This window comes from Lacerta agilis, chromosome 9 (genome assembly GCF_009819535.1).
Source record: "Lacerta agilis isolate rLacAgi1 chromosome 9, rLacAgi1.pri, whole genome shotgun sequence".
Classification (NCBI taxonomy): domain Eukaryota; kingdom Metazoa; phylum Chordata; class Lepidosauria; order Squamata; family Lacertidae; genus Lacerta; species Lacerta agilis.
In genome coordinates this window covers 49480876-49495607 of record NC_046320.1, presented here as the reverse complement: position 1 = coordinate 49495607, position 14732 = coordinate 49480876, and the positions used below count along the sequence as shown (strand labels likewise).

The following is a 14732-nucleotide window of genomic DNA, read 5'->3' as shown; positions in this document are numbered from 1 at the left end:
TCGCTTTACTTCAGTCAATCAGGTTCAACCTTCCATTCATCCATCTTTCTCATAACACAATGTGCTAACTCTACCCTCTCAATTATACCACACATACTGGCAATGTTCCCAAGCCAAGGTGCAATCAGCAGAGTCTGAAGGAAGCCACCTTCCTTATGCAGAAGAAGCTGCAGTCCTCCGGAAGTTGCTGGATTACAGCTCCCTCCATCACCAGAGCCACAGGTTCCTCATCCCTTCTATTCCTCCTCTTCACCTACTATGTCACTCATACGTTTTCCATCTGGCTCAGAAAGGGTGAAGAATGAAGGCTGTGAGGAGGTGGAGCCATTGACTTGCTGCCGCTTTGTCTTGTAGCAATGGTGTATGTGTGGGTAATTGCTATGGAGAAGACCGAGGACTGATCCTTTAATGAAGGAGGGGCCCCAGGACTGATGTATTGCTCCAAGGTCTCCCAAACATGGGACCTGCACTGCACTGGACTTTTAACCTGAAGTAACTGTTGCATAGGTTTTCAATCATGCTGCAATAATAATTTATGATAAGCAGCATTTATGTAGCACTTTAGATGGGCAACTTCACATACAGTAGTCCTGCAAAGTATTACAACCCGCTGTTGCAGATTGGGATCAAAAGATAGTGACTTGCCTAGACATGCAGTGGTTTGCAAGGGCGCCAACTTAAATAAAATATTGGGGGTGGCCAGGTAAGCCCCACCCTGCATAATCAATCTCACAACATAGCACAAACGCACCATTTGAATGGCAATGCATATCAACTTGTGGCGCAGGCCCCTCAAACATTACATTGGTGAGGCCCAAAGAGACCTCAGCCCCTAGGAGTTGGCTCCTATGGTGGTTTGATAGTTGAAACAATTTTTAACTGCAGTTTTGCACTTCATAGCTCACTTTCTTTGCCACTGTATTATTTGCTTTATAAATACTTCATCTTTTATTATTAAAGGCCTTATTTTTTTGCCTAAAGCGTATTCATTATGTACGGCAATTTCTGGTTCCTTGGAAGGTTCATAATGTTTGGTAATCAGGAGCTGTATTTCTCTTTACAATACCACGCAGTCAAATCCCACTTCCACCCCCCGCCTTGTAAACATTTTGCCGTGGGAGGTGGGAACAGGAAGATGCAACAGTAAGGATATTTTTCTGCTCAATATAACTAGCAGCTATCTTCTCTTGCAATGTGCAAACTATGCAAACAAAGAGAGCCCGTGAGCAATCAGGGAACAAGGTCTCATCACCATGAAAACGTTCTCATTGAAAATTATATAAATAAATTGTTCTGCCCTGGTTATTTGAATTTGCATTAACTCTTTCAAGTGCCTGTTCTGACCGTGTTCAAGATAGGATTCCCTCCACACATTACAGTGCATTACAATTCATACAGTGAAATCTCAGGGCTGACTTAATGAAGCATGAGAAACATCCCACTCTCAACAAACATAGTGCAATTTCATAATGGCCTATAGATGCTCCGTGCTCCGTGCATAAGTGCTCCGTATCATCAGGATTGACTGAGTCAGGCTGATTCTTTGGTCGCAACCCTGCCTTCAACTGAATATGGATTGTATCCAACTATGTTTTATTCATAGTAGGCCCAGGGCTTTATCCAGCTGGAGCTCACCAGAACTCAGTTCTGGCACCTCTCAGGTGGGTGCCATTGCCGTTATAAGAGAACAAGGGAGGTGTTCATGGTGAGTTCCAGAACCCCTTTTTCTAGAAAAATAGCACTGAGTAGACCCATTGAAACTGATGGATTCAGTCATGTCCATTAATTTAATATGGTCTGCTTTGAGTATGATTAATGTTGGATGCAACTCTATACCTCTGAATTGGCCTTTTTAATGCTGTGAACCTCAAGTTGGATTTACCAACCCTGAGCCTCAGATACGATTTACAACTAACATGGGGCTCAGTGACATTTGTTATAATTCAGCAATAAACAGCAGGTTTTCCCAGGGAAGGTGGCGGGTCCAAGGAAAAACTTATTGGACCCGTGCTTAGAAAGTGTGGAACAAATAGAAGAAAACAGGACAAGTGAAATTCATAATTTCCGATTTCCCTAATTTTATGTTCCAATTAACTTTGGGCCTAATGCAAGTTCAGTATTGCAGTTCCCTTGTATCAGTGTATTTAGTTCTTTTGTAGGTTTGCTTATTTGAGCCATAGGTTGAACAAAAGCCTGGGCTTTTCTTGAAAACTTAATAGTAACTTGATCTGCTAAAATCAGGGGAAGTACAGCTTCAGAGCTACAATAGTAATTTACAAATCTCAGATTACAAAAATAACATTTGTTTTCTTTTTATTTATATTTTTGTATTTAAGCTGTGATTACAGTACTTTGTAATTAATGTGTACCCTGTAGCCATGAGAGTTTTTAAATATGCTAAATAAGACTGAATATACCACTGTTTATTCTGAGTGTTTCCACTGCAAACCTTAAGAAAAAAAATTCATGTATCGCAGGATTCAGAAATAGATTCATGAAAACTGCTAACTGCCTGTTTAGTGATTCCAGTGAAATTATAATGCCAGTAAAAACAGGACTGGAAAGCTTAAATCATTCTATGCTGGTTAGCAGTAGTAGATAGACCAAAGGAAAAAGGATAAATCCACAATGATGCAAAACAATGTTTATTGAAAAATTCCCAGTGCATCTCAAACTATTGCAGATTTCCTGCTGAAAAATAAATCCTATAGATTGGAAACCATCCAGGAGCCGCATCTGTGAAAAGAGAAAACAGTCCTTCTAATTACAGTCTAGTGAGCACAGCCTGGGGATAATGACACACCTTTCCTCCTCAGAATATTTTCATGACTCTTGGATAATCTCGAGAGACTTCACCAGTCCTCTTTTAAATTGGGTCAGTCATGTTTAATTCAAAGGAAAGGACAAAAGATGGCTGTCAGTGTCACCCAGAGTTACCTTTAAACTGTTTCTAATCAGTTTTTGGGAGAGGGTCTCTCTCTCTCTCTCTCTCTCTCTCTCTCTCTCTCTCACACACACACACACACACACAGTAAAAGAACTTTCCTAAAGACTGTTAAATCTCCTTTATCAACTGGGAATCAGAAAAATACTCTCCATAAATATGGAGGCCCATTGCCTAACTTTTCATACATAGCTTCTTTGTTTACATTTCAGAGGGGCGTTTGAGTAAATTAATTCTGATAATAGGAATTCACTGAAAAGTTTCTTCTCTAGCTTATTTATTCGCTTAGTGCTGATACAGTAATTTCAGTAGGACTTCACAGTTTATCTCTCACTCCTCGAAAAGGAATCTTTTTCTGCCTACCATCTTCATAATTTCCTACTTCCCTGATTTTCTGTTCCAATTAGCTTTGGGCCGAATGCAAGTTCAGTATTGCAATTCCCTTGTATTAGTGTATTCTTTTGTAGGTTTACTTACTTGCCAATATTGGTAAGATAGAAACAATCTAAGAGGTATTTTGAGCGTTTCCAAACATTTGATGCTGTGGAGCTGTGTGTATGTGTGTGTGTGTGTGTATAACCCACATGCTGTCTTCTTAGCAGTATAAATGAAGAAATTGGATCAGCTTTACTCTTGGTGACCTCTGCATTTGGAATAATTGCCACCTCCCTAATTCCCAGAACTCATAAATATTGTACTAAAGAAGTAGTAGGAGACTCCATCCCCCTCTAGCATTTTGCACAAAGCTTAGTCAATTTTGCACAAATACTTTAAAAAATGTATGAGATGCAAAATATAGTTGCCCTGAAGTAAAGATTTATGGGGAAAGCAAAAGGGTGACAATAAAGTAACATGATTTACAGGGTTGAAAGTAGTATGAACCTACAAAGCTATGCATAATATTTCCACCCCCTGTGGTGTGCTTGTGCTTCATGCTGACCAGTCCAGGAATGATTTTAGTTGAGGGCTTTTTATTATTTAATAGGCAGCCACAGCTGTAGTATAACAATCAGCAATCTTCTTTTGTTAATGGGTCCAGTTCTTAGATCATATGGACAGATAGCTTAGTTCCTATTCCCAGCACATCTGCTTCTGACAATTCATGTGCTTTGCTCTTGTTCTTGAAAGGTGATTTAGAATATAGCAGCCCGTCTGTAAACTTTCATTCATTTGCAGCCCAGTAGATTGTAGATTTCTCAAGTATATATATATATGTATTATTTAGCTCCAATGCAAGAGGTTTTATTTTCCAGGAGTACATCAGAGAGAATATGATATTAATGTGACATGATAACCTCATGGCCCAGTGCAAAGATGAGACATAGGGAAGCTGAGTTGAGGTCCCAGATACATAATGGATGTGCAAGATGGGGGAACCTGTGTTCCCCCTGCTGCTCATCCTTGACCATTGACCATGCTGGCTGGGGCTGAGGGGAGTTGGGAGTCCAGAAAAATCTGGAATGCCATAGGCACGCCACTCCTGGTTTAGGCTAGTCAATACTTCTAAGATTCAGTTCCACATCCATGAAAAGGTAAGTAATAATTACCTATTTGACAAGGTGGCTGCTAGAAGAATATCGAAAGTGTTGTGCCTAAAAGACAAGCGATTAATCTCTACATCACCAAGCAATATTATTAACGGGTTGGGGAAATTTGATATTTCCATTTAAAATCCAGTTAATCAATTAGAACATTCTGTTAACTGTGCAACATTTTCTACAAAATCCCATGCTTCCATGTCCTGCTAGCTTTGCCAGTATTATTTTAAAATGAGGCTATATTCTAAAGTGCCTTCTTAAACACTTGCAATATTTTTTATTTGTAGTTGCTGTCACTATGTAAAAGTATGAAAGAACTTAATAATAATAAATGAGTGTGTGTGTGTGTGTGTGTGAGAGAGAGAGAGAGAGAGAGAGAGAGAGAGAGAGGGTAGCCTAATGTACGGTAACTTAAAAACTCCTTTTGAAAACTTTGAGAAGAATAGAAAGCATTTTTATTGCAAAGTGAGGCCAAAATACCAAGCAACGAGAGTGATAACTGTAGGTTTACATAATGGTATAAAATAAATATGGAGGAGACTCTTGAGAGTCCCATGGACTGCAAGAAGATCAAACCTATCCATTCTCAAGGAAATCGGCCCCGAGTGTTCACTGGAAGGGCAGATCCTGAAGTTGAGGCTCCAGTACTTTGGCCACCTCATGAGAAGAGAAGACTCCCTAGAAAAGACCCTGATGTTGGGAAAGATGGAGGGCACAAGGAGAAGGGGACGACAGAGGATGAGATGGTTGGATAGTGTTCTCGAAGCTACTAACATGAGTTTGGCCAAACTGCGGGAGGCAGTGAAGGATAGGTGTGCCTGGCGTGCTCTGGTCCATGGGGTCACGAAGAGTCGGACACGACTGAACGACTGAACAACAACGACAAATAAAATAAATAGTGATAAAAACAGACTTTAAAAAAGAGTAAGCATAATTATCAAAATGATATGGCTGCCATTGTTTGTTCCATTATAGTGCTGCTCATATAGATATTGGGACAGATTTGTCATTAAAGTTTGTTTCAGGGGCTAGTTCCTAGGTTTGTATATCTGTTTATTACTCCATAGTTGCTGCTAAGTAGTTGTTTCTGGTCAGAGGGCTATCTGCAGGCAATGACAACCCTTACACCCATTTTTATTTTTATTTTTATTTTACAATCAGTCCCTGGGCAGAAGAAATTATTATTAAACCACTCTGGGAATGGTAACTCTGTGAGGGGAATAGAGATTTCTTAACAACTATTATCACCTTTAACAAACTACAGCTCCCAGAATTCTTTGGGGGAAACCATGGCTGTTTAAAGTGGTTTGATACTGCTTTAAATATATAGTACAGATCGGGCCTAAATCCTGGCCTCGGCAAAGGGGCAAGAAGATAAAATGAAATGGAGGGAGCTGGGTTATAGGTGCTGATAAACGCTTTAGAGTGCTGAAATCAAATCCTTTCGCGAAATAGGCAGTTGTTCAACCAATGCTTAGCATTGTGGACCAAGACTGGTTTTGGATTTGGTCATGGCAAATTCTGGGAGGGTGTCAGTGAGAAAATAAAGCCTCCCCTTGCCACTTTCTGTGCCTCCCTGAGGAAGACCCTTTCATACTTGGAGGGCCACCATCCTTAATCCCTTTCCTTCTTGAAATATCTTCCCACCTTCTTAGAATCAGCTGAGTGCCAGCACTTTGTAGCTCAGGTTTTTTGGCCCATGCCTGACAATCATATATGATGTCAACTGTAGGGCAGCTGAAAAATGCATAGAAGCTCTTATTTGTTTTTCATTCAGACACTATAACAATGCTGTTTCACAGTCAGAGAAGAAGGCTGCTCAGTTAAAGAGAGCAGATGACGATCTTGTGGGGCATAGAAATCTTATTTACTTCCCTTCAAATCTGGCCTTCCATATAGAATGTCAACCTGAACTATGGGAAATGTGACCGTTTTCTTAAAGTGTGTCAGATTGCTGCTCTTGCCTGGCTATGGTCTATGTGGGAAGAGAAGCACAATAGCCTCAAACCTTGTGTCGCAGAAATCTTTGGGGTGGGAGGAGAAAGACATTGAACACAATTGCTGAATAATTTCAGAAGTGTGCATTTACCATGGTAACCAATGCATCACTTTCCACTTTGCAGGCCACCTGAATCACAGCAAAAATGCTCAGAACTGAGAGCTGCAGTGACTTAATCTAGGTAGAAAAATATGATCCAAGATTTGATGAGCACTTTTCTGTTACTATCCTATTAGTACAGAATGTATTTTTGCAGTTCCACACAGTATGCTTAAAGAGCATCTTACTAGTATGTTACTCTTTAGGTAACATTCTGTATCACTTCTTTATGGGATGAAATTTAGGTTAATATGTTATTATAGGATTTCTAGGAGTGTAATACCTTTTATTTAAAAAAAAATGGTTAGGACACGGTTGCCCAGTTCAAACATAACACTAAACCATGAGTCAGTGGAACTGGCATTTGCAGTACCAAGTGAAGTCTTGGACTCATGTGCTTCCTCAGCTCTCCTACTTTTTAGTTGCGTACACATTAGAGTTCTTGAGGAAGGCGCAGGGATCTACATCCATGTTTGGGTGCCAGGCAGCATTTTGAATCTAGATGGTGGACTGGAATGTGATTTTGGCATGACTTCACCTGTTTTTTTTGGCATAGATCCAGCCACCTACTGGCTGTCATTCAAAAGTTTTTTTTTCATTTTTGGGATTCATTTGGACCTTTGGAGATTTTAAGACAAGAGGAGCGTATTTCATAAGACTTTCTAGAATAGATCAAAAGAAAGCCTGAGCACTAACTCCTGCTTTTCTCAGACCTAGTCTAAGAAATAGATTATGGCGCAGAACACACGCAGCACACTTGCAACATAAATAAGACTTGCAGCTTTGCACCTTGTCATTTTTGTACTTGAAAGTGTAGTTTAGCATCCTTTAATGACTAGAATTATTATTTTTTAAGTGGATATTTTTAGGATGCAGATTTTTTGGCGGGGGGGGGGGGGGGGCTCACTACTAGTTCCTGCAATTGTATGGTGTGATCAAAAACCATGGAGTTTTTCAGCCAGCTTTGATCATAGCTTGGCAAGGGTATAACAGCCCTATGGAAGACAGTACTGTATACTTTTTGCTGAAGAAGGTGCAGGAAGGGCCAATGCTTTTATTCGCTAGGAGGCAACTTTATATGCCAGTTGCTTGACAGATTACTTGTGTTCATCTTGGTGTGTTACAAGAGGGAAATAGCAAGAGATTACCCTAATGAGAAAATCAGTTAACCCACATGTTTTTACATTGTGATACATGCCAGCAAGAGGAAAATAAGAGAGCAATCTTAGGAGAAATCAAGCTTTTGATGGTGGAACTGCAAACTGACAGGAAGACTCATCTCGGATAGTGGTTCCCCATGGCTTAGATGCATGGCTTGCATCCACTAGGAGTCGTGCATTCAGTATTGTGGGCCTCTGTGGAAGTCTCTTGCAGCTGAGACCAGACAGGCCCCCTCCCCGTTCAGTGTCAGGTGCTTGATGAAGCCCTTTCTATTCCAGCAGGAATTTTAACTGTTGTTATGCCTATTCATGGAATTTGTTTTTACACATGGCTTTAGTTCATTTAAAAACACCTTATTATTTGATTAATGAAATGTTTTTATGGATCGTTCTGCAGTCCACTTTGGGACCATCTATGGTGAAAAGTGGCCTCTAAATATTAGAAACAGAGAAACAACGAAGGCATTTTGCAGACAACATAGGTTTTACATACGTTGCCATTTACTCTGGCTCCCATGTGCTCCTACCACTTGTATTGGAAGCCGTGTACACATGACTTTAGCCACAATTCATCTCAATCCTGTAGTTTCTTCAGAAATACTGCTGTTTGGTGTGTTTTGCCTCAAACGCATCTTCCATTCATTTTGATAATGTAAGCCATACTGACTTCTCACACTGAGGTGTGTACATGTGAGACAGCCATTGCACATGTGCAGATGGCAGCTTCATGAACAGGAGTTGTTTTTGGGGGGTGGGGTGCAGGGAAACCAAATATTTGGTGTGCATTCGGTGACGACATCCCTACCCCCTCTCTGTTGCGTACAGCAGTATACAAATGCTACTTGAAATGCAGCAAGGGAAAACAGACTTACTGCATTTTAAGCCACTAATGTCTACACGGGCATAGTAAGCCAATTATACAATGCATAGTGCTAATTTTAAAATTTCAAATGATGCTTTGTGCTTTCTTTTTAATACCTCCTCCCAATGTTCTTAGCCAATAAGGAATAGAACCATATATTATGTGAAAGCAAAATTGCAATAGTAATACTTTGTGTGCTTACTACATCAGTATGCTTCCTGGGAAGTTTTAATGAAAGAGTAATTCCTGTGTGCGAATGACAGTGTGCCAGTAACTTCAGTAAATTTTAATGAAGTTCTCCTCTGTTTGATAAACACAGTCTTTTGCAGATTCATAGCAAAGCTTGAGCGTTCATCCACAGCCACCCAGGGACAATATTGTGATGACAGATTTATTAATTTGTGGTCAGAAGGGAACCCCAAAGCAGCACAGCATTAAGAATGTTACTGTTTCAGCTCTAATAATGTTAATGGAAACAAATGTCAAGACTTGTTAATGCCACAAATACACCAAGCTTTCTGTCCTGCTTCTTAGAAGACTTCCACAGACCGGTGGGTTTTTAAAGAAACCAGTCAGGCATTTTCATAGACTTTGAAATGTAGTAATGAGTTCATCTCAAATATAGCAAAAAGATGTGCAGATTTCTAACAACCTGTGACTTGAATTGAGCTACCCTAGTAAAATGATATTTAATATTTATTTTTTACAAGTTTTTTCACCATCTTCGTTTAGGTTTAGGTAAACAAAACCTGGAAAATAATGAACGATGATTGATAGAAATGCATAATTTATTATGATTTATTAATCATGAGCTTTAATTTTTTCTTATTGAAACACGAAACAGTGCAATACTCGAAAATGAGCAGAACAGACAGCTTTGTTGGGAAACCTCTCGGTATTCTAGTTAGAAGGAACTGTTTCCACTGTGTATTTAACCCTGTTCCAAGGGAAATAAAAGAAAGTGGCTAGCAGGTCAAATGGCTGCAGTGTTTTGTTTTAATTTGGAACAGCTACAGTTCAAGCCCTGAGGATCAAGTCTAAATTTGGCAATGAAGAGTAAAGACTCTTATGAGGTGATGTGTGGACAGATTAAACAACTAGTTCACAGCACAGGCAGTACATGAAGCAAGCAATGGACCCAAGTATTCACATCTTGTCTGACTTCAAACATAAAACAAGTTATTTTGAAAGCCCCTGCGCAGAGGAAAACTTGGTGATGGGGAGTCTAAATAGAGCAAAGCATACCAGGCTAATCTGCTGTCCTTTGAGGGAGGGATAGAGCAGTGCTTTTTTCCAGGGGATACTGTACCAGCACCTCTTTTTGTTGTTGTTAAAAAGTGTGGCACTTACTGTAACAACTTCATGGGTGAATACTGGCACCTATTTTTCTAGAAGAAAAGCACTGAGGCAGAGTAATATGAGGAGAATTCAGTTTATGTATCCTGCCATTCCTTCAAGGAGTTCAATATCGTTTTCTCCTCCACACTTCACCCTCACAGCAAATTTGTGAAGTGGGTAATGATCGGCACAAGGTCACCCAGTGAGCTTCAGGGTGAGTGGGGATTTGAACCATTCTGGGGGACTGCCATTCTAGCACTGGAAGAGCTGACAAGCAAAGCGCTCTCCACCAGCTCTGCTGTGACAAGCCAGCTCCATCACGCCTCCTCTCCCCTCGACAGCCACCCCTCGGACTGCCTCAGTGGGAGCGATAGGAAGCAGGGCTCATTTCATCAGCTTTGCTGGAGGCCCAGCTCCATCAGGTGCTTTCTGTCCCTGAACTGTGCTAGCTGGTCCCTATAGGAAAAACAACTGTTTAGAAATCGATGCCTCCATTTCTGATTGTGTGTAAACCTCTCTGGAAGCCTTTTTGGCAGAAGAGAGGCCTACAAATGCTCTAAACCAACCAACCAACAAACCCTAGTATCCCAGGCCCTATTCTGATGCTCTACTCACTAAGACACACTGACTTCCTCAGCTGATATGTATAAACTTTAGCAGGGTTTTTTTTTTGACATAGTTATAGAAAAATGCCCAAATGTGCACCCAAAAACTATAATTATCTGGTAAGATTGTAGCATTGTAAAGAATGATTATAGACTGGAGTGTCCAGTCCATTAAGCCATGGGAAGCAACCCACCAGGCCCCATAGTGTTAGCTACCAATCTCAGCACTGCAGTACTCCATAATATCCATTTTGCGGTACAGTGAGCAGAATTGCACAGTTTTTGTATTACCTTTCTACTTACATTGAGTCAGATTTGCCATTTTACCACCTTATTTATTTAATGCCATAATTTAAGATACAAATAATTTGGAAAAGAATGAGAAGACAAATCCCGTAGCATACAGATCTACCTTACACAGAAGCTTGCTCCTAGGCTATCTTAGCAATAGCGTAAGACCTCCAAGGCTCTTGAGCATAAGCCTTTTAAAGCTTTCTTATGTTCCTTCAGCTGTGAATGTAGGGACTGAACCTGGAAGTTTTTATATGCAGACAAGGTACTTTTCTTTGAGGAATGGCTGAAGAACTGGGCCATTAACATTAAGAGAGAGCAGAGGATTAAGCATTAACAGTATCTGTGAGCTTACGTAATATTTGAAATACAGTGGTATTTAAATTACAAAAACAATAAATGTTCATAACAGGCCACAGTTTGTTGACTCAACTCCAGCTCAATCTGCAGTTCTTTAGGGGGTAAAATGCTTCTGTCTCAAGAACATCTTTGCAATGCACCCTGAAACATTATTGCAAAGCTGTTTCCTTTATTGTTCAAAACCCATTTGTTTTTTGTGTGTCTGAAGTAACTAAGTGAACATTTTGCCACATTCACAAACTAATTTGGATCAGCTGGGGTCTTTCCCCCCCAGGCCTCAGTAGATCTGGACAATAAGCAATGTCCTTGTTGATTGCCTCTTTGCTGTCCAGCATCTACAATATCCATCAGTCTTAATGACCTTCCAGTAACACTTCAGGGCTGTCCTTTGTGCCCTGACAGACTCCCTGGAGACATTAGGCAGCATACATTACCGTAACTTGGAAAAGCTTTGTGAGCAGCTAGCTCCCCTAAGTACTAGTACAAATTGTTCAAGCGAATAGAATTGTGGGGTTCAGATGTGTAATACAAAAGGCAAACCCAATATCTGGACATGGGTCTTACAGAACTCCAATAAACTGATTTGGCAGTATTTGTCATCACAGATGAGAAGAGAAATCCACAGCTAGAAATATTTCTTCCGTTTGTTTGTGAACAATGAATTGGATAAAACGTGTGTTTGTTTCGTTGATTAATGGGAAGAGAAAGTGCGTATGTTTTGTTGATTAATGGGAAGAGAAAGGTTGTCCCTTCTTCTCTGGTAATCATTGTCTGGTGTAATAATGACACTTGGTTATTCTTGTTTCTCCATAACATCCTTTGTCATTTGATGTACTGTTTGCCAAGGTATCTTGCTGTGTAGAAGATAAAACATGGCAATTGCTAGCTATATTCTGATTGCAAAATCTGCCAAGAATGGAAAGAGGGTTATAATACATGCTTATGAAAAGAGGCATATGACAACTGGTGACCCCCTGCCCCACACTTTTACAACAACCACAAGCAAAATGCTATAACTCCTCTGCTTTTATTAGTAGTAGGCACTTCTGTAAAAAGACAAATAACATGTATCTTGCTCCTTGAAAAAGATGCACAAATAACTGCCCACACAGCAAGGAATGGGTGGGATAGAATCAGGCTGCATGGTAGTTCTGATCCATGTAATTTCTAGTATAGAGAATTGCTATCCTGGTACAAGCAGCGTACACCTGTTTTTCATAGGTTAAAATTGCTTGATGTCTAACATGCATGAGTTTTAGACCGCTTGCTTCTCTAAGGTAGTGTTTGGCTTCCTAGAGAGGACATAATATATATTCCATTGAGCCCTGGTCAATCTCAGGAGCATGTCCATCACATACCTCCAATTATTTGAGTACACAAGTCTCCCCTTCACAATTTACCTGTAAGGAAATTCAGTATACAGTACTATATGGCAAATGTGCAATCTACGGTAAAGTGTGCATACCCCTACCTACCCTTGAAATGTGTGCAACTCATGATTGTGGATAGTATTACAGTAGGGATGTCCCCTGACCAGAACTCAGCACAGCATATGCTTTTGCTGACAGGAACAAAGTCTAGTTCCAATCCATTGTCTTTGCAATGTCATCACTTCCCTCTTGGAAAAAAAAAAACCTGTGCCTCCGTTTTTCTTTTGCTGGTTCTTTTCTATGGAATCCACTGCTTTCTGACATCTGCATCTCTCCTTTTTTTGCAACAATGTACCGGTAATTAAAAATGTACACCATCTCCTAGACCTTTGTCTTCTCATCTGCTTCTCTTTCCCCTTTCCCCTTTGTCTCTGCTGATTGCAAGCCTGCAGATGCTTTGTTCTTTTTAATAGAACTGTTGTACAGCAACCAGTTTTTGAAGTGCTTATTATTATTTATCAACATCGTAAAAGTGGTTATAGGAGCCACAAGAGTCTTTTATGAGCAGGGTTTTTTTTCCCATGGTGTGGGGATCACAGGAAGGTGTTGGGGATGTGTGTGTGTGTGTGGGGGGGGGATAAAGAATACTGCTCTAAATTTTTGATCCACAAATCAATTCCCCAGCCCTGTCATTTTGCATTACTCTTGGTTTTGACTATAGGCAATATGACTATAGCAGTGGCAGCTCAGCAGGATATGACTGTAGGGCATCAGACTAAATGAAGCACCAATAACAAAATAACTTCAAGATTCATAGGCTTTATAACAAACCTTATTCTAATTGTATTTATAGTCTCACTGGCAAGCTGGTTGCACACACAAATAAAGATAGAGAAGACTCACATATATTCATATTTAACTTATTGTGGCTTTACTTTTTTTAAGTAACAAATGAAATAAACTAATAGCAGCATAAGCAGTTTAACAGAAGGGATGCAGCAAATATGATCTGAAAATTCAAGTAATATAAAGAATTAGAGTTTGGTGCAATGGCTCAGTTTTAATCTGGGTCTATTTCATAATTACCCTTGTTTGCCTTTCTTAAATCTTTAGACAATGTGAAAGAGCACCCCAAATTGCAGACTCTTTAAAAAAAAAACTTGGAAGTATTTCCTCCAGGTTCATGGTATCTAAGCTATTTTAGTGGAAAGCAACTTATATTTATCTAACTTTCTTATATGCCTGTGTGTGCAAAGGCACAAGAAGCCTGTTATGAACCAATGTGTGAGCATCATAACTGGTGCTGCTGCTTTAGAAACCAGCCAGCCTAAATTTAACTTCCTCTTGCTTTGCTCACAATGTAGGACATATCCCAGTAGGTTTCTGTAAAAAATCTCCCCATGCAATGTGAAAAGGAAAGAGAATTACAGTCTTGAGGCATAGTAATTAATTGTAAACAATAAGCTTGGGGAAGAAAAAGTGAAAATGTGACCACCTGCCTGACATTCCTCATTTGTGTCTTTCCACCTCAAAAATTCATATTCTAAACACAGAATATTAACAACGTACTCAATTTGGAAAGTACAAAACTAACAGTAATACTGAAGGGAATAGAACTTACCATTCTATGGGCTGATTCTACCATTAGGCAGAGTGAGGCAGCTGTTTTAGGAAGCACTTGCTCAGAGAGAGCATCAGCAGCGATACACAAAATGAAACAATATGCGAACGAAAAAAGAATTAAACCTTTGAAATTCACACTTCAGTGAATTTTGTAATATAATTATCCAGTCCAAGTAAGCCAGATAACATGTACGAAATGTATATACTAGAGTAAAGTATGCATAAAACAATCAGTAAGGAGCTGTAATAAATCAATATTCAATAATCGTAGCAATAAATGTTGGAAATATAAATGGTAAGAATGAGGTGTCCTGCATTTCTGGTGGCTTTATAAAAAAAACAACAACAGACAGCTTCAGACACAGTTGCTATATCTGAACAGTACAATGCCAAAGATCAATTCATTATTGGTTCCTAAGTATGTAAGGTAAGATAGAATTTATTTTTCTACTGCTTTTCAGCCATAGATGTCCAAAACAGTGTGCCTATAAAATAAAAACCACAATCGGATCTTAAAAACCACAGTGAATTAATAAATCTATT

The 14732-nt window shown here is 39.7% G+C and overlaps 1 protein-coding gene across 2 annotated transcripts in view; it reads left to right on the top strand.

Moving 5' to 3' along the window:
* Nucleotides 1–14732, top strand: part of ANK2 (ankyrin 2) — a 308768-nt gene that overhangs the window by 65041 nt on the left and 228995 nt on the right. The window lies entirely within an intron of this gene.